The 21,423-nt window shown below is 40.9% G+C and overlaps 1 long non-coding RNA gene across 1 annotated transcript; it reads left to right on the forward strand.

The window, feature by feature from the left end:
- The first annotated feature begins 17,954 nt into the window (after positions 1-17,954).
- LOC148316085 (uncharacterized) lies at positions 17,955-19,228 on the forward strand. Its single transcript, XR_015840381.1, has 2 exons — positions 17,955-18,189; positions 18,267-19,228. It is a non-coding gene; the product is annotated as an uncharacterized LOC148316085 (long non-coding RNA).
- Positions 19,229-21,423: the final 2,195 nt, after the last annotated feature.

Here is a 21,423-nt window from a genome sequence, read left to right on the forward strand (position 1 = left end):
CTTGTGACAGGTAAGTCACGCCCTCATGGAACATCAGCTGATAAAGACGGGTCACAAGACACCATCATGTGACACTCTGAAGAAGGCGAAAGACTTTTGTATTGTGACATGCTCAAGGCCTAAACACTCATCCGAGCAAATATAAGGTAGATTTTGTTAACCTGCCCGGAGAAAAACATCAACGAAAATAATTTGTATTTGTTTTAACCAGTTGGTGGCGCTACCACTGCGATCAAAAATAAGTTGGCAGCCGTCTTCAGGGCCTGAATATCCTCAAATGTGAAAAATTTCGAGAAGATGGATCATCTGAATCATTTTGCAGGAACTTTTGTTGCCACGGAGAATAATCAGACTCTGCGGCACCGTAATAGCCACGCCCTTCGAAGGAAAGTCACAAAAATAGGGATAGAGTAAGATCAATGTCTTGAGTCTTTTCTAGCCAATTTTCAATCAGATTCGTTAAAAGGGCACCGTGCAGTACGTCAAAATGTAAAAAATGATATTGATTGGCGCAAGGTGTATAACTGAATATAAACATATAGATGTCTTCAGGTACAGACTCTTTATGTACATGTGAAGTTTTGGATTTTTAGCAGCATGTGCAGGAGAGTTATTAAGCATTTTGTCCATTGCGGCGAAAGAAATCTTAAGTGAAAACTTTAAAGCCCCGCCCCTGTCATATAGTATTTCGGAAACAAAAAATTTTAGCCCCAGTGTTTGTCCCAGGTCTTCAGATGCTACAGACAGAATTTTAAGGCAATCAGATGAAGCCTTTAGGATCAGGGTGCAAAAGAATGACCCCTGTAAACATGCAAAAAAGGGCAAAAGTCGGACTTTCAAAAATTCATAACTCACTTCCTGTTCATATTAGACGTTAAAATATCAAATTTTTCGCCATGCCCGATGAGACTGCCAAGTTTGGTGAGTTTTTGTGCATGTTTCGGGGGTCAAAAATGCGATCGAACAATCGGAAAAATAATAATAATAATAATTTCTACAAAAACAATAGGGACTTCGCAGCGGTCGCTGCTCAGGCCCTTATAATAATAATAATAATAATATTATTAATAATAAAAGTAATAATATTTTCTACAAAAACAATAGGGACCTCGCAGCCGTCGCAGCTCGGGCCCTAATAACAATTTCTAGAAAAACAATAGGGACCTCGCAGCGGTCACTGCTCGGGCCCTAATAATAATAATAAAAATAATAATAATTTCCACAAAAACAATGGGGACCTCGTAGCGGTCGCTGCTCGGGCCCTAATAATAATTTCTTCAAAAACAATAGGGACCTCGCCGCCGTCGCTGCTCGGGCCCCAATAATAATTTCTACACAAAGTCCATTGTGGTGACCCGCCCCCTTTTAAGTAAATTAAAAATGGCCGACTTCCTGTAAAACCTAGCTCATTGCTCCAAGAGACTTTTTTGTAGGTCTTGGTCTTATACATACAGTGAACCCTCGCTACTTCGCGGTTCACCTTTCGCGGGTTCAGTGCTTCGCGGGTCTAAAAAATATTCGGGGGCATTGTAGTTTCGCCGAGCGGCACGACGGGGCGCTAGAGCAGTTAGACGGCCGGCGTGCGCCGAAGAAGAGCGTGGGCGAAGAGGAGAGTGGACGAAGAAGAGCACGTTCCCCCGGACACGATCGGTGGCGACGTTTCGCGCGGTTTGAACCGTACCAGAGCTCCGGCCGGCGTGCGTGGCAGTTAAGCCGTAGAGGAACACCTTCCCCGGGCACGGGCGGTGCCAAGCGGCCCCTAAGTTTAACCGAATGGAAGCTCCGGAGGAGGAGGGCATGCTCGCGTCACAGTAAGCCGAAGAGGAGCACCTTCCACGGGCACGGGCGGTTCCAAGCGGCCCCTAAGTTTAACCGAATGGAAGCTCCGGAGGAGGAGGGGATGCTCGCGTCACAGTAAGCCGAAGAGAAGCACCTTCCCCGGGCACGGGCGGTTTCAAGCGGCCCCTAAGTTTAACTGAATGGAAGCTCCGGAGGAGGAGGGCATGCTCGCGTCACAGTAAGCCGAAGAGGAGCACCTTCCCCGGGCACGGGCGGTGCCAAGCGGCCCCTAAGTTTAACCGAATGGAAGTTCCGGGGGAGGAGGGCGGGCGTGTGTCACAGTTAAGCCGAATTGGAGCACCTCTTCCGCCCGGGCACGAGCGGAGCGCGAGGCTGTCAGTTATGAATGAATAAATGAATAAATAAATAAAGAATGCCACCTTTCATTTCACAGGGCACACCGGACGGCGTACCAGCAGGTAAAAGTCGGAGTAATTAAATAAATACAAAAAGAATGGCTGGGGAAATAAAAAATAATATGTTTTAATAATAATTTGTTTTTTTTGTTGTAACATGAATTTCACTCTCTCTCTCCCCATATATATATATATATATATATATATATATATATATATATATATATATATATATATATATTTATAAATTTGCTCGGCCTGATGTGTGTGTAAAGTTTCACGAGTTGTCGTTCATATTTACAACCTCATAATCAGCGTTGTTTTATTGCCGAACAGTGCAATGCCACTCCCACAACCTTTCACGAAAAAGGACGAATTTCGTATTGTGACATCCTCATGGCCGAAACAGTAATCCGAGCATATATGAGGGCGACCTTGTTGAGTTGCACGGAGAAAAACATCCAAGAAAATAACTTGTATTAGCTTTTACCAGTTGGTGGCGCTACAACTACGATGAAAAATAAGTTGGTAGAAGTCTTCAGGGCTGAAGTATCCTCAAATGTGTACAACTTCGAGAAGATAGGATCATCTGAGTCATGTTGCCGGAGCTTTTGTTGTCACAAAGTACAATCGGACTTTTCAGCACCGTAATAGCCACGCCTTTTGCCAAAACGTCACAAAATTCGGCAGAGAGTAAGATCATTGTCTTGAGTCTTTTCTGACTAATTTTCAGTCGGATTCGTCAGAAGGGCACCGTGCAGTACGTGAAAATTAAAATAAAAACAAATTTTTGATTCCACTTGGCGGCGCTGTGTGTAAAACAAAATAATAACATTAAGATGTCTTCAGGTCGGGACGTTTTATTTACAGGTGAAGGTTTGGATTTTTAGGAGCATGTGCAGGGGAGTTATTAAGCATTCATTTATTTGTATTAGGTTCATTTTGTCTTCTTATTATTGATATTTGACTGATTCATTAAAAGCAGACATTTATGTTTTAGGTTAATTTTTTACCTGACATGTTTCGGCGAGTCTTTCGCCTTCTTCAGAGTGTCGCATGATGGTGTCTTGAGACCAGTCTTTATCAGCTGATGTTCCATGAGGGTGTGACTTACCTGTCAAAAAAATTAAAAAATCAGAGCAGTAAAAGAACAAGCACAACATGAACATTACAAATCAGCAATCACTGACCACTGCAAAAGGGAAAACCACATCATGGACCGGGAGAAGGGCAGGGTCATCCGCACAGAAGAGAACAAACTACAGCGCTGGATCAGAGAGGCCATTGAGATCTGCAAGCGAGGCATAAAAACCATGAACAGAGACAAGGGAGCCTTCATCCTCTCTACCACCTGGAGCAGCGTCTTGGCGGAGTGAATGGACAGCGGGGGGCGTGACTTGCCTTCATTCTTGTGACAGGTAAGGCACGCCTTCATGGAACATCAGCTGATAAAGACAGGTCACAAGACACCATCACAGGGTTCGAAGTTAACTTTAAAAACTGCTTGCCCATAGGGCAAGTGCCACTAAAATTTGCCTTGCCCGAGTGGCCAAATTACTTGCCCAACTTGGGCAAGTGACAATTTTTTTTCTCTTGCCCTGAGTGACTTTTTGTATGACAAAGTGTCTAATTACAAATTGCATGAATTTTTTGTTCGGACAGTTCCCGCCTAGAAAGAATTAAAAATACGTTACAATCATAAGGGTTGCTTATAGAAAAATGTATCATGTATTAACACATTAATTAGGTGTCTGCTGACCCAGGATTATGTTATTGTTATGTTATGTTATATATGAAAGAGAATGTGGAATGACACTGAACGATGGAAGGTGGAAGGATGTGGAAAGATTGTGAATGACATTGAATGATTTGGAATGACACTGAAAGATTTTGAATAATACTGAATGACACTGAATGAAGTAAAACTTTCTGGGAACGGGCCAATTCAAGATAGCTGCCGCACTGTGGGGGAGGCTTTGGTACCAAATTTGGAAAGAGACCCAAACGGTTGGGTCCATTTTATATCAGTGTGGGGGTGAAACGTTGGTCTCGGCGGAGCTGTCTGAATATTGGAGAAGTTAGAAGACAAAGTAAAACAGAACAATTAAAATCACTCTTCAAATACATATTGTTTGGTGGGCAGAGCATGATTTACAGCTCACCATTTTATTGCATGCACCAAGCATGTTATACATTTTTCTGTCCATGGGATGGCGTAGTCAAGAAAAATGAAGCATCTCGAAGCCCATTCGTGTGTGAAGTATTTCCCTGCAGGGCTTGGCTGCTTTATGGGCTTCATTTTGCCATCACTAGTTTTAGATAGTTTTAATTTTGACTTGCCTTCATTCTTGTGACAGGTAAGGCACGCCTTCATGGAACATCAGCTGATAAAGACAGGTCACAAGACACCATCACAGGGTTCGAAGTTAACTTTAAAAACTGCTTGCCCATAGGGCAAGTGCCACTAAAATTTGCCTTGCCCGAGTGGCCAAATTACTTGCCCAACTTGGGCAAGTGACAATTTTTTTTCTCTTGCCCTGAGTGACTTTTTGTATGACAAAGTGTCTAATTACAAATTGCATGAATTTTTTGTTCGGACAGTTCCCGCCTAGAAAGAATTAAAAATACGTTACAATCATAAGGGTTGCTTATAGAAAAATGTATCATGTATTAACACATTAATTAGGTGTCTGCTGACCCAGGATTATGTTATTGTTATGTTATGTTATATATGAAAGAGAATGTGGAATGACACTGAACGATGGAAGGTGGAAGGATGTGGAAAGATTGTGAATGACATTGAATGATTTGGAATGACACTGAAAGATTTTGAATAATACTGAATGACACTGAATGAAGTAAAACTTTCTGGGAACGGGCCAATTCAAGATAGCTGCCGCACTGTGGGGGAGGCTTTGGTACCAAATTTGGAAAGAGACCCAAACGGTTGGGTCCATTTTATATCAGTGTGGGGGTGAAACGTTGGTCTCGGCGGAGCTGTCTGAATATTGGAGAAGTTAGAAGACAAAGTAAAACAGAACAATTAAAATCACTCTTCAAATACATATTGTTTGGTGGGCAGAGCATGATTTACAGCTCACCATTTTATTGCATGCACCAAGCATGTTATACATTTTTCTGTCCATGGGATGGCGTAGTCAAGAAAAATGAAGCATCTCGAAGCCCATTCGTGTGTGAAGTATTTCCCTGCAGGGCTTGGCTGCTTTATGGGCTTCATTTTGCCATCACTAGTTTTAGATAGTTTTAATTTTTGAAAGAGCATTTTTGTTTTAGTATTAAGGTAGGCCAGAAATGGAATGAAATGCAGAGATAGAAATGACACAGGAAAAATTTGGCTAGAAGGGCTATAATTTTCATTAAAGCAGAGAAGAAAATAGAAACTACAAAAAACATTGATGTGTACTTGTCCACTTTAAGGTAGAACTGGTTGAAGTGAAATGAGTCACAAGATTGGAAAAATAGGAAATAAAATAGAATTAACATGTTCATTTTTGTGATAAGAAATTTGTGATTAGGTGAAAAGGGGAAAAAAAAGGAATTACATGCTTTTCAAATAAAACAACCTAATTTAAATTGGCCAACTTGTAAAATGGAAAAGAAAATTCTAAATTATGCACAGAAAGCATGAACGTGTTGCAGAAGGAAGGAAAAAGAAAAGAAAGAAAGGAGGAAGCAGTAAGTCTTGTTACAAAACATTAACTTTTCAGGACGAGTTGTGGTAGCAATGGAGGATCACGTGACGTAAAAAGTCAAACATAAAAGTGTGTGTAGAAGGAGTTCTACATCAACATGCGTTTTACTCATTAGGCCGTGATACACTGACAAAATTGGACTTCAATAGAATTAATAAGCACGGGCGAATTCAAACAAACGTCAAAACTTTAAAGGGGCGCATTGTCAGTGATAAGAAAGAGAAAAGATATTGCCAGACCACTTTTCTGTAAAAACTTTCCTTGGGACGCCTCGGTGACCCCCATTAAATCCCTGACCCTTCATAGATAAAGTTGAGGCCCAGTGCCTCTCAGGGCTGTAATTTATGTGGCAGAGAAAGGTCCAACAAGCCTTGGTAATCTTTAAAACAGTATCGTCATGGCCATGGAATGGGTTGTGTATGTTGGAACTTGTGAAGATACACTACAAGATTGTATCGACAAAGCATCTTAACGCACTACCAAATTATTATAAGCCATTTGAGCAAAACAGTGACTGCAAAAAATGACTTCATTAGCCTGGGTTACTGCAGGAACCAGGGCAAAATGAATTCATTTGCATATTTAGTCACAACAATTTGGATTTCGTGGCAGAGAACCACTTAGAGTGTGATTAAGAGCTTTCACTGCTGCTTTAAGGAATCAAAAAATTACATTCTTTTCCCACCACATTCACATTGCACGCCGGCCTAATTGTCACAGGGACACATTATACTGATAAGTTGCGGTGCATTTCAGCCCAGCGTCATTTTTTCCCCGCATCATCTAGGAGGCACCACACGACTGTGGAGCCGTCCAAATTATCACCAAACCGCGACTTGACCTTCCTCCCGACTGGAGGAACTCAGACTTGTAACACAGACCAGGTGCGCATTCCAGACTGATAAGAAGTAAAAGTGTTTGAGAACCAAGGTCGCAGCCTGAAATCAAACTGACTTTTATGCGATGGGAGTACTAACATTGTGATACCAACGGATAAGAGATTGTTAGGATAAGCAGGAAGAGCGTAGGCGGGTGTGAGCTAATTAAAATTTGGGGTTTCCCATCTTGTATGAGTTGTATGGTTACAATGTGGACTGACAGTCAAGATAAATGTTCATGCGTTCTGTCGACATTGGGCTTTAAAAACCACAACAGGAAAAGAAAAGTTGTGCATAAAGCACGTCTAAAATAGTTATTTGTGAACGCAAAATTCACTTAACAGAAAATGACACAATTACAATTGGAAACTGCCTCGCCTTTATATCGACACAGCGCAGCTAAAAGGGAAAATGAACACACCCCCACACGCACACACACGCAGAAAATCAACTTGACAATTTGATCCCACGCCAGGGAAAAAGGTACCAGTAATTGAACGCACAAATTGGGAGAACAAAGGTGCAAACATTGCTGAGGACAGGATCAGCAAATTGGCAGATGGCAAATCCTGGCTGCCTAATTCATTGATTGGAAAAGTAATAAGAGTGACACACGAGCATAACCATGTGTCAAGAGAGGGGTAGTATGATATGAAATTGTTCCCACATACAGACTTTTCAACAAAAAACTTTTTTTTAGACAGTGTTATTTGTTTGAGATGCAATATTGTTTGGTTGTAATTCATATGTTTTCAAAATGGATTAAGTTGTTTCCGACAACATATGTTGATGCTAAAACAGTTGGAAAAAGTGTTGTGTAATCAAATTGTCAGGTTCAATCACCTAAGCATTCACTGAACATAGGCTAAATGAATGGAAGGAAGACAAGAGTTGATCTTTTACTCGCGAGGAGAACGAACAGAGGTGTGCTCAGTTACATCTCCAAATTCGTTCTGGAGCACACTCCGCCGAGCCCTCTATTTTATTAGGGAAGTCCCTAACAATACAATGTATTTGCACTAAGGGATGAAGGGGGGAGCACCAGCAGGAACATGTAAACATCTCAGACACAAGAGGAAAGACAGACATCAATGGCAGTCATCCACTGATTGAAAAGGCAGATATGCCCTTTTAGTGCTCTGGTACTAAAGTCTCAGTCCTTTTGTTTCAGAGGTGTGTCTCAGCACACCTCCTTTGATGTTGCAGACGTTGATCCAGTCTTCAGGCATCCGCTTCTCTGTGAAGTCTTCTCATCCATATGGTCAAACATGGGTCACGCTGTGGAACAATTCTTTTGCAATACTAATAGAGTAAAATATGGGATAAAATACATCTTCAACCTAACACAAATTATCCTGACATTTGGAATTTCAAGAAGTGATTTGAAGTGAAAATTATGCATTTTGTGAATGATGTTGTAACAAGTGGGACAGTTGTTGCAAAATTGACTCAAAGCGTCATTGTGCATACAGTCTGCAGGACTTGTGGAACGCACTAATGGGACTGTTAAGGGCAGACTTATCAAGAATATGAGGGAAAAAAAGGAGATAATGACCAGACTGTGTTTCAATCACAGCAATGAGGATAGTGCCAGCCGAAGTTAGGACACTATCCCCTATCGACTCTCAGGTTCATCAGAACCACCAGCGACTGGCACATCAGTCCCAGTCCACATGGGAAACATGTTTTGACCAAAAAGAAAAAAAAAAAAAAGACGCAATTACTGGCCAGTGTGTTCTGATCCACAGAGAAATCACGTCCGTGTGGGAGACCAACTCTTCTTCAAGGTGCTGAAACGACTTCGTTGGGACAAGTGACTGCTGAGATGGCCCTCGCCAGATGATTGCAGTGACCCCGACGGCAGCAAAGGTCGCGGGGCGTGGCAGCTGGATCCACCAGTTGCAGTACAAGCTTCTCCGGTTTCCAGCTAAAGGCCGAGCAACGCGAATCCCTCGAACAGGAGCCCACCTGAGTCACAATATCGGACCACACGCACATCGGAACCGCACAACCAGCCACAGATACGAATGTTGAAGCCACAGAACAAAAAGATTAGATATTGTTTGGAAATTAATGACGTACATAAAGAATTTTAGCCTTGATTGGAGAACATTACTGCATTTACATTTTTAATAAAATGAAACAATTATTGATGTTATGACCACTACGAAGAATTTGAAAGACAATATATCGGGATAATTATGGTTTTCATTTTTGTTATGTGTAGTCTGTTCATGTTGCATTATTCTTATGACAAAGATGATTATTAACTGCATGTTTGTTGCCCAAATGTACCATTACAACCTGATTGATGTTGAGAATGACGAATTCGAACTGGACAATGACAAACTCGAACTGGACACTGAAACCTAAATAACACATGGACCCTTTTGCCCCTGCCCCCACACATGCACACACATACACCACACACGAAGATCCGGGAGGTAAAGACGGCTGTCCCCTCCTACAACGAGGCAAGGGCCTCCATCAAGTCGCCGCAGAGACAAGCTCTGCGTGGAGACAAGCTCTGCGTGGAGACAGTTTTGTTATTTTTCACTAGGTATATTGAAGTTTTTTTATGTTTTATTCCCAAGTGACCAACATACCATGAGAATCTCGTTCCACGCCGGAAGAGAGGAGGGGAATTTTGTCCCTACTGAGGGTTTTCGCCCCTCCACGGATGACCACACTGTTGTATGATTTCATTATGATGATCTGTCTTAAAGCCGTAAGGACATGATTTAAACCCACAAACGGGGGAATGTGAGATGGGATGAGGATATGTAAATAGTTTGTGTATTTCTAATCATGTTTTTATACACTATTTGTATCAGTTATAATTGCGCACACACACACAGACACTCACATTATTGCTTTAGCACACACGCGCACAACTGGAACACACGCACACACTTTAGTTTCGAATTCCTGACTGACTACTGTGGTTGATTGCTTCCTGCCTGCCTGCTAGAATTTCAGACAGACCTCCATTGTCTGCTTAGGTTGCTGATAAAAGACCGAACGGGTGGTAGAGAGTGAGAGAGAGTGCGCGAGATTGAACTGGCAAGACGCTTGCTTCACCTCCTGACTTCCTCTCCCATTCGCGAATGGTCAAAAACAAAACTCTAACTGGTTTGGTCTGGATTTATGCCACCTTCAGTCTAAAAATGGCGTCAGGACGTTTTAAACCTGACAGTTGCCTTGAGATCTCCGAGCTCGAACTGCCCTATTCCCACCTTGATCACAAGCTCCCATGAACCACTTGGACAGGGTTGCCTGTGTCCTTCTCGTTGATGTCCTTTGTGGCTCCATTCCTTTTCAGTGCTCCTAAAACAAAAAAGACAAGAAGCCAACTTAGTAAAGCTATTTAATGATTGTGAAACCTTATGGGACATGCTGAAATGTCTTCACACCACAATCCCTTAAAAAAAAAAATATATATATATATATTACCGTATAGAACATCAGAAAAAGGCAGGTCTCGGCGCTTGTTCTTGCTACGATGTCCAAAGAGATTGTACTTCAGAGACAGAGGATTTGTCATGATGAACGCCATCATTGTTCTGACACTATCGTCCAATCCACCAATACCTGCAACCATTATAACATGGGTGTCACTCGATCCAGATAATCATCACACACTTAAAAATATTTTGGCAGTTAAACTGGGTATGATAAACGTCACAGGAAAGGAATTGTCGATTAAGTGAACAGCTTCGGTAACGCCATATACACTCAAAGGGCAAGAGCCCAACATTCTACCAAAATGATTATGATTAGGGAGGTAACGATTCACTCAAGCCCCGATTCGATTTTTGATTTTCAGTTCTCGATTTCGATTCGATATTTTAATTGTTTTAAGTTGCTGCCACGTTTGTCTCTGTGCGCTCGTGTGATGCTGCAGCGATCCACAAACAAAATATGTCTATACGTCTTGTGCATTTTGAATGGAACCAAAAAACAATACACGATGCCAAATTGTACTATTATTATGAAACTGCCTATGAGTAGTAAAAGAAATACTTGTAAAAATATTTCACATTTTTAGAGCCCCAATACATTCTTTTAAATATAGAAGGGACTGAAATCATGTGAAAATTGAGTCTTTTTCTCAGTTTCCGACTTGGGGTGAACACATTCGGCTTATCATAGTTGCAGTTGACCATCTTGAACTCTGAAGTCTTTCAACTCGGCCTTCCGAATCAGGGTTTTAGAGGTGGGGCTATTTAGTGATACAGTAGGATGGTTTGATCTCTGTAGCTCCAGAATCAGGAATGTACTGGGACTGGGGTTCCTACTTGGGTTTAGGGTACCTAATTTTATATTTCAAGAAATTAAATAATTATTTATAATTTTGAAGATAATACATTAAAATTTCATCATTTTCATACCTGCATTAGATCCTGCAGTAGACTCACAGACTCAACACGTTGGACGTACTCAAGGACCTTCTGCAGCGCCTCTCTTGGTTAGGAAGCTTTTTCTCTGTGACAATCCATGGGGAGGTGTAGATGGTACTTCGTCATCACAGGCTTCAGACTCGTCACTTGAGAAAACATCCCTGCAATGGATGCATAGACACTTGGGCATGAATGTCATTTAACAACAAAAGCTAGAACAAAAAGCTTTGCATTTAAAAGAATACATCTGTGATGGGGAAGCCAGGTTAAAGTGTTAATTTTATAATTATGTAATTAGCTGCAGGTTAGTCTAGTGAAGGTGTAATCACTTCTATTTTGGAGCATAGCTTTTGCTCTGTCCAATCATTGCCTCACCTGCTGAAACCCACATTCGGGTATTTTACAAACCAAAAACTTAAATACCTGTACAGCTCTCATTTTTAACTTATTTTCTCTAACCTTTACCCACAAAATTTGAATATTCAAAATAAAAGTACACAAAGAAGTCACAATTTTTCCACATTAGTTACTTACGTAGTTCCTCTCAAATGCAGCTCAACACTGCATTGAATTAGAGCTTGATAAGCCTACACACAAAACATACAAAGCACATTGTGGCATGATTCTGAATGAGCCAATCTAGCATTTCAACATCTGTTCAACTGTTGGAATTTTAACTATTATGTGACTCTATTAACCAACATTCATCCAACAATTATGCGCGCTCGTTTTGGACACTGCATTGAATTAGAGCTTGATAAACCCACACACAAAACATACAAGGCACATTGTGGCATGATTCTGAATGAGCCAATCTAGCATTTCAATATCTGTTCAACTTTCATCTTGAATTTCTATTATTTAAATAACAGGCAACATTCAACAGTTAATATGTTTTGCTTTACTTACCCAAATCAAACACATCACAAAAAAGCCTTAAATGAGCTAGTGGAGTAGATTGTATTAATTTGAGTGAAAGCTTAAGTCTTTTGGAGAATTTTGGAGAGAGATCGAGGGACACTGTGTTTAGCGTCGTAGGCCCAATGCTAACAATATGTAGCTCGTTGTAAAGGTCCTCATAAAAATAAATAAAACACACAACGCTTATCAGTATTATTAAAAGGGTGATTATAATGTACTTAAGTTTTCCCCAAAATAATTCGAGTACGTACGTTGTTGATATACCCTCTGTGTTCTCGTCACTTATCATTTTAGCATACTGTGTTTTAGCTAACGCACCAAGCAGTTTTCCAACACAGGCAACCTTGAAAAATTACAAAACACATTGTAAAGTAAGTCTAAAAAATGAGAGCCAGACATTTACCCAAGATTAATTAATTAATTCAATTATCGTTCGGGACTCACCGTGCTTTCAGCTCTTCTGCCGCACCTCAAAGACCGCGTAGCTTGCATTCGCTCCTTTTCTCACAGTTTGAATATGCTGCCTTCAAAAGAATCTGTAATTTTGACAACTCCAACTTGAATCTACAAAAATCAAGCAATAAGGTAGAAATAACTTCAAATATACTTTGAATAAAGATCTTTCACAGCATACAGAATTAATAAAATAACATTAATTAATAATGTTGATTTTGTTTATTAAAAAAAAAGTAACTGTGTTGACTGTTGGATGTGGCTGACAATGCTGGACCTGCCTTGTCAAATAGTTCATAGATGACAATCTTAGCTGTCTGGAATATTATAAAATGTTATCTTGTCCCTTAAGGGTTATTAAGTCACAGTTGGGGGTACATGTAAATTCACAAAATATAACGTCCAGCCTTGTTAAATTTAGCATAGATAAATACATGAATTTAATTTTAATTTTAATAAATCAATCAATCCTCTGTACTGCTTCTTGTCCTCACAAGGGTCCCCGGGAGTGCTGGAGCCTATCCCAGCTGTCTTCGGGCAGTCGACAGGGTACACCCTGAACTGGTTGCCAGTCAATCGCAGGGCACACAGAGACAAGCAACCATCCGCTCTCACACTCAGACCTTGGACCAGTGACCAATCAACCTATCATGAATGTTTTTGGAAAGTGGGAGGAAACCGGCGAAAACCCTAGTAGGCACAGGGAGAACCTTGCACTTCTGTACTGTGATGCGGACTTGCTAACCAGTCCGCCACCGTGCCGCTTGTTCTAAAGAGTCCCAGAAAATAAAAACACCCGTCCCTTAGTCAAAAGCGGAAAAAGTCCAACAACAACCCGACCATAATTTGCATTGTTCCATAAGTTAAATCAATGTCAAACCTAATAAAAGCTGACTTCTGGTCCTCAAAAATCCTACACTTATTTTAGTCCTTTCACAATCTCGCAGCATAGGCTCCATGGCCATGTCTCTATCGTTTTGGCATCCATTGAATAGTTCTACTGAGAATAGTCTTCGGGTGGTTACTATTAGCATAGCATGCATTAAATATCAAAAAGGCTACAGAACAAATTTTCAAACCCATGCCCGCTTAGCTCATCTATAACCCATACAGGACCCAGACATGGTTGACCAGCTCTAACCTATGCCCACTTATCCCACACATAACCCAAACAGGACCGATAAATGGTGACCACTTCTAACCCATGCCCACTTAGCCCACACATAACCCAAATAGGACCCAGACATGGTTGACCAGCTCTAACCCATGCCCACTTGGCCCATATACAGCCCATATGAGACCCTCACATGGTTGACCAGTTCTAACCCATGCCCACTTAGCCCACACATAACCCAAATAGGACCTATAAATGGTTTCAGTAGTAGATTCAGTAGTTTTTATCATTACAGCATTTTCCCCTCTGTATAATGGACAGACATTAGGAGTGTTTCCTTACACTTAGATACGTTTATACTGTGTATATTTGCATGCTTTTTATGAATGTCTGCTGCTAATGTTATACATTAACGGCTACATTACGCCGCCGACTCTGTGTGAGCTATATCTTTGCTGCTGTAACACCTCAAATTTCCCCATTGTGGGACTAATAAAGGACATCTTTATCTTTATCTTTACCAGTTCTAACCCATGCCCACTTAGCCCATACACAACCCGTATTGCACCCACAACATTTGCCCAGTTTAAGCCCATGCCCACCAATCCCAGATGGCGCCCACATGGAACCCTGTACCATTGCCCACTTCTAGCCCATTCCCACTTGGTACCCAGGAATCCCGCATTTACCCCATTTGGGGCCCAGTTGGACATGTTGGCTGGGTACAGTACTTTTATTCTTGCAGTATTTTTATCATTGCAGTATTTTCAATCATTCAGTATTTTTTTTTATCATTGCAGCGTTTTTATTTATTTCCCCTCTGAACCATAGACAGGCATTAGGAGTGTTTCCTTACACTTGTATATGTTGTGGGCTGTAAGTGTGTATATACATGGGGATCTGTGTATATACGTATATACTGTGTATATTTGCATGCTTTTTATGAATGCCTGCTGCCAATGTTATACATTAACGGCTACATTACGTCGGTGCCACTGTGTGATGTATATCTTTGCTGCTGTAACACTGCAAATGTCCCCGTTATGGGACAATTAAAAGACATCTTTATCTTTAGAAATTGAAGATTCACTTGCGAGGCCATTTTCAACACGGACCTTTCAAGAGAAGCTATATTGTCCAACACTCGGTCAGTGCTGTCTAAGTGCTTTTCTGTATATTGTTTGTCCACCCGTGGTGTCATAAATTATGGTATTATGAGGGGGATTTATTCAAGTAGGACGAAGTAGGACTTCATTGAAGGCCCAGGTGTGAAATGCATGGCCCTCCACTGGTTCAAATAATATCTAAAACTAAATTACCAGTTACATGTGCAATTTCAATATTCAACAATTATCTCAACAAAAAAGGACAATCTGAATTTTTTTTAAATGCACAATAAAACAGAAAAGCCATTTCCGGGTATTTTACAATTCAGTCTTCATTGGGGAAAAAACATTCAACAATTTGCTTTTCTTATTTAATACATAGTTCAGCACAGCAGGTGGCGGACAAGCACCTTAAAATGTCATTCGCCTACACAAGGAAGAAGAACATGCCCGAGGCGCTCCCGTGTCCTCGTCTTTCGGTCAACCTGAGAATAATGTTCTTGAGGATTAAAGTTTATAAATGTAAGTATGATGTGATTTTTTATTTTATTTTATGTTGTTGAACAGTGTTTTTGTTTATTTTATAATTTCGTCATTAAAATGCTGTGGCGGTTGGAGAGTCAGCTTCGTGTTAGGGCGTGTTAAAGATCCCGATACCCACACTACACCCTCATTGAAGTATATACGAGTAAAATTATTCGAGCGCGCAGCCAAAGTATATTGTCCACAATTATTTGCGGACTTAACCAAAATCCCATTGAACTGGCGATGTTCGGTGGAATTCTTGTGCCCATGCTGAAAAAAATTCTCTTCAAATGTACATATCGAATTATGACATTATGATAAACAGTTGCATGTGTGCAATTTCGGTCACTCTTTTAAAGTCACCTACGTGTTTTGTCCGAGTGCAGCTAGCGTACTTAGCGACCTTGTGTGCATGCGCCGCAGATTGTGAGAGCGCCTCAAATAGTATAAATGAAGCTATAGCTTGTTCCGGTGGGTCCCAAGCCAGGGTTTTTTCCTAACTACCACATTACTTAAGTTTTAATATCACTCTCAACGTCACGTCAAAATTGTTACAAATAAATACATAATGATAACGTGCCGCCAAGCTCGATGACATAGGAGGCGGAAGTTGGTGTCGTCACACGCATTGTCCCAATTTTGCAATATCGGTACGCTTGGAACCTGTGCTCTGCAACACCCCATGTACACGTCAACGAGGAACGTATGGTGTAGAGTGTTTATTGCGATTGGGCCATTCTTTGTCACGGTCTTCTCTCTGACAAATTGGCATATTTAGCAGCCAAAATATAATGAGCCGTTGCTGTGATAGTAGTTGCAGCCCAAGGTTATTTTAGTAAACGAAAATGAACTCAAAACTTGAATAGAAAAAAATAAAATTCGATAATGAAAAAAATACAGTGAACCCTCGGTTATCGCGGTTAATGGGGACCGAGACCACCCGCGAAAACTGAAAATCTGCGAAGTAGCGGCGCACCTTCAAAAATGCTTAAAAAAAAAAGTGCGAAGTAGTGGTGCACCTTCAAAAATGTTTAAAAAAAAAAAATTAATAAATATATATATATATATATATATATATACACGGGTAGAGAGAGAGAGAGTGAAATTCATGCTATAACAAAAAAAAAAAAATTATTATTAAAACTTATTATTTTTTTATTCCCCAGCCATTATTTTTGTATTTATTCAAATACTTCTTTTTGTATTTTTTTAATTGCTTCGACCTTTACCTGCTGGTACGCCGTCCGGTGTGCCCTGTGAAATGAAAGGTGGCATTCTTCATTTATTTTTTTTATTCATTTATTCATTCATAACTGACAGCCTCGCGCTCCGCTCGTGCTCGGGCGGAAGAGGTGCTCCTCTTCGGCTTAATTGTCATGCACGCCGGACCTGCTCCCCCGAAGCGTGTCTCCGTTCGATTGAACTCGGTTTCATTTCGCCCCGCCCGTGCCCGGGGAAGGTGCTCCTATTCGGCTTAACTGTGACACACGCCCGCCCTCCTCCCCCGGAGCTTCCATTCGGTTAAACTTAAGGGCCGCTTGGCACCGCCCGTGCCCGGGGAAGGTGCTTCTCTTCGGCTTAACTGTGACGCGAGCATGCCCTCCTCCTCCGGAGCTTCCATTCGGTTAAACTTAGGGGCCGCTTGACACCGCCCGTGCCCGGGGAAGGTGCTCCTCTTCGGCTTAACTGCCACGCACGCCGGCCGGCCTCCTCCGGAGCTCTCGTACGCTCCCGAACAGAGCGAAATGTCGCCCCGCTAGTGCCCGGGCGGAAGTTGTTCCTCTTCGGCTTAACTGCCACGCACGCTGGCCGGAGCTCTGGTACGGTCCGAACCGCGCGAAACGTCGCCCCAAATCGTGCCCGGGGGAACGTGCTCTTCTTCGTCCACTCTCCTCTTCGCCCACGCTCTTCTTCGGCGCATGCCGGCCGTCTAACAGCTCCAGCGCCCCGTCGTGCCGCTCGGCGAAACTACAATGCCCCCGAATATTTTTTAGACCCGCGAAGCACTGAACCCGCGAAAGGTGAACCGCGAAGTAGCGAGGGTTCACTGTAAAATGAAAATGCTCTTTCAAAAATTAAAACTATCTAAAACTAGTGATGGCAAAATGAAGCCCCATAAAGCAGCCAAGCCCTGCAGGGAAATACTTCACACACGAATGGGCTTCGAGATGCTTCATTTTTCTTGACTACGCCATCCCGTGGACAGAAAAATGTATAACATGCTTGGTGCATGCAATAAAATGGTGAGCTGTAAATCATGCTCTGCTTACCAAACAATATGTATTTGAAGAGTGATTTTAATTGTTCTGTTTTACTTTGTCTTCTCACTTCTCCAATATTCAGACAGCTCCGCCAAGACCAACGTTTCACCCCCACACTGATATAAAATGGACCCAACCGTTTGGGTCTCTTTCCAAATTTGGTACCAAAGCCTCCCCCACAGTGCGGCAGCTATCTTGAATTGGCCCGTTCCCAGAGAGTTTTACTTCATTCAGTGTCATTCAGTATTATTCAAAATCTTTCAGTGTCATTCCAAATCATTCAATGTCATTCACGATCTTTCCACATGCTTCCACCTTCCATCGTTCAGTGTCATTCCACATTCTCTTTGATATATAACATAACATAATGTAACCCAGTAGAGAAAACACCATTTTATTTTGAAAAAACATTTATTGTGTTAAGAGGAAGTGTATATCTCTCGTCTACTTGATTTCCTGTTTGGAGTGTCATTCATCTGATTATGACTTTCTGATTCGTCAAAGTCAAGTTGTCCCGCCTTCTCGAGATGCTATCTCGAGATTAGCTGTGTATATCGTTCTTTTACGCCTGGACACCCTACTGAAAGGTTGCGTGACGATATCTAATGCTAATGTGCCGTTCGGTGAGTGAAATACTTATTGAAGTTGATATAAATGTGACCAATAATAAAATGTTAATTGGGAAATGTTTTATCTCAAGTGTGGATACCAGTGAGAACTGAGGGTCTGTGACAATTCGACCGTGTTCGTACTTGAACGTCGTATTGGTGAGTCGCCATGCACTTGCTATGGACTGTCGTAAAAACGTTTATGTGAGGCTAACGCTAAGCTAACGTTAAGCTAATGCTAATCGCGAGTGGAAATGTACTGCTTGTTTACAGTGAAAGAGTTGATTTTACTTGTTTTAAGGTCTTTCTAAAGCAAGGTTTATGTTGACAAACAAATGTATAACTGCTCATTTTGATGTAATATGTGTTAAAAGTGAAATGTTGAATTGACTCAGTTATGTTTGTTATACAATTATTTCTTTATTGAAGTGATTGATATGTAAACCATAAAACATGGTTATTGAGAAATTGGACATATTGAGAAATGTGTTTATTGTTAGCTCATGAGTTCATTTCATGTGTTACAATGACAATTTGGAAAACATGCATGTAAATTAATAACTGTTATAAATGTGATATTTAGATGCAGTATTTATGATAATTGAAAACTATAGAGCTATAGCGACTGATGATACTGGAAACTGATAATAGACTTATTAGCTGCATACAATAATTTCATTATTGTTATGCAGGCTGGGTTTTTTGTCTTGGCATTAAACCAAGATCCGAAACTGAATGGATTCTCCTTTGATGGAGATGGCGAGCCTGAGCCCAGAACCACATCTGCGATAAAGGAACCACAGTCTTCACCAACTTCTTTGTGAACATCACGTGGTAACACACCTAATTACCACCACGACAAGACTTTTTTCCCCAAGACTACCGGAAAGAACATTGACTGACTTAAACAAAATATTACTGAGCTCAGTAGGACTTTGGGATTATTATTTCTAATTTTTGGGATTTGTGATTTATTTTATGTATATGATGCCGGCTGTGAATTTGTAAATAATTGTTTTGTTTTCCATGTTAATACAGTTATTGTTGTTGCTCATTTCTGCCTCCAGCTATTTCATTCACACACCTATCAATTATCACTATTGTAGCCTTTGAGAATCTAGAGTCTGGTCCAATTTATTAAATATCAAACTAACACTATCTTTAAGTAATCGGGGGTTACATAACAACCGGTTCCGGCGCCGCGCGAGTGGCTGCCTGTTTACAGCAGCGTGGCTCACTATTGAGCCTTTTCTCTATATCTTTGCTGCTGTAACACCTCAAATTTCCCCATTGTGGGACTAATAAAGGACATCTTATCTTATCTTATCTTAATAACATAATCCTGGGTCAGCAGACACCTAATTAATGTGTTAATACATGATACATTTTTATATAAGCAACACTTATGATTGTAACGTATTTTTAATTCTTTCTAGGCGGGAACTGTCCGAACAAAAAATTCATGCAATTTGTAATTAGACACTTTGTCATACAAAAAGTCACTCAGGGCAAGAGAAAAAAAATTGTCACTTGCCCAAGTTGGGCAAGTAATTTGGCCACTCGGGCAAGGCAAATTTTAGTGGCACTTGCCCTATGGGGAAGCAGTTTTTAAAGTTAACTTCGAACCCTGTGATGGTGTCTTGTGACCAGTCTTTATCAGCTGATGTTCCATGAAGGCGTGCCTTACCTGTCACAAGAATGAAGGCAAGTCACGCCCCCCGCTGTCCGTTCACTCCGCCAAGATGCTGCTCCAGGTGGTAGAGAGGATGAAGTCTCCCTTGTCTCTGTTCATGGTTTTTATGCCTCGCTTGCAGATCTCAATTGCTTCTTTGATCCAGCGCTGTAGTTTGTTCTCTCCGGTGCGGATGACCCTGCCCTTCTCCCAGTCCATGATGTGCTTTTCCCTTTTGCAGTGGTCAGTGATTGCTGATTTGTAATGTTCATGTTGTGCTTGTTCTTTTACTGCTCTGATTTTTTAATTTTTTTGACAGGTAAGTCACACCCTCATGGAACATCAGCTGATAAAGACGGGTCTCAAGACACCATCATGCGACACTCTGAAGAAGGCGAAAGACTCGCCGAAACATGTCAGGTAAAAAATTAACCTAAAACATAATTGTCTGCTTTTAATGAATCAGTCAAATATCAATAATAAGAAGACAAAATGAACCTAATACAAATAAATGAATGCTTAATAACTCCCCTGCACATGCTCCTAAAAATCCAAACCTTCACCTGTAAATAAAACGTCCCGACCTGAAGACATCTTAATGTTATTATTTTGTTATACACACAGTGCCGCCAAGTGGAATCAAAAATTTGTTTTTATTTTAATTTTCACGTACTGCACGGTGCCCTTTTGACGAATCCGACTGAAAATTAGTCAGAAAAGACTCACTTACTCTCTGCCGAATTTTGTGACGTTTTGGCAAAAGGCGTGGCTATTACGGTGCTGAAAAGTCCGATTGTACTCTGTGGCAACAAAAGCTCCGGCAACATTACTCAGATGATACTATCTTCTCGAAGTTGTACACATTTGAGGATACTTCAGCCCTGAAGACATCCACCAACTTATTTTTCATCATAGTAGTAGCGCCACCAACTGGTAAAAGCTAATACAAGTTATTTTTTTGGATGTTTTTCTCCGTGCAACTCAACAAGGTCGCCCTCATATATGCTCGGATGACTGTTTCGGCCATGAGGATGTCACAATACGAAATTCATCCTTTTTCGTGAAAAGTTGTGGGAGTGGCATTGCACTGTTCGGCAATAAAACAACGCTGATTATGAGGTTCTAAATATGAACGACAACTCGTGAAACTTTACACACACATCAGGCAGCGCAAATTTATCAATATTTTATACGTTAGTTGTGCAGCTTTTTTGAAATGGCTCGCCATGGCCCTCGAGAAATGTTAAAAAAAACAGCCCTGGTTGAGTGTTTCACCTCGCTTTTTGTAAATTTTATGGAGTACAGTGAACCCTCGGTTATCGCGGTTAATGGGGAACGAGACCACCCGCGAAAACTGAAAATCCGCGAAGTAGCGGCGCACCTTCAAAAATGCTTAAAAAAAAATACAATATATATAATAATATATATATATATATATATATATATATATATATATATATATATATATATATATACGGGGAGAGAGAGAGAGAGTGAAATTCATGTTATAACAAAAAAACCAAATTATTATTAAAACGTATTATTTTTTTATTCCCCAGCCATTCTTTTTGTATTTA

The sequence above is a fragment of the Idiotropiscis lumnitzeri genome, unplaced genomic scaffold, assembly GCF_059441095.1.
Source record: "Idiotropiscis lumnitzeri isolate Australia: NSW breed Sydney's pygmy pipehorse unplaced genomic scaffold, RoL_Ilum_1.0 HiC_scaffold_23, whole genome shotgun sequence".
In the NCBI taxonomy this organism is placed as follows: domain Eukaryota; kingdom Metazoa; phylum Chordata; class Actinopteri; order Syngnathiformes; family Syngnathidae; genus Idiotropiscis; species Idiotropiscis lumnitzeri.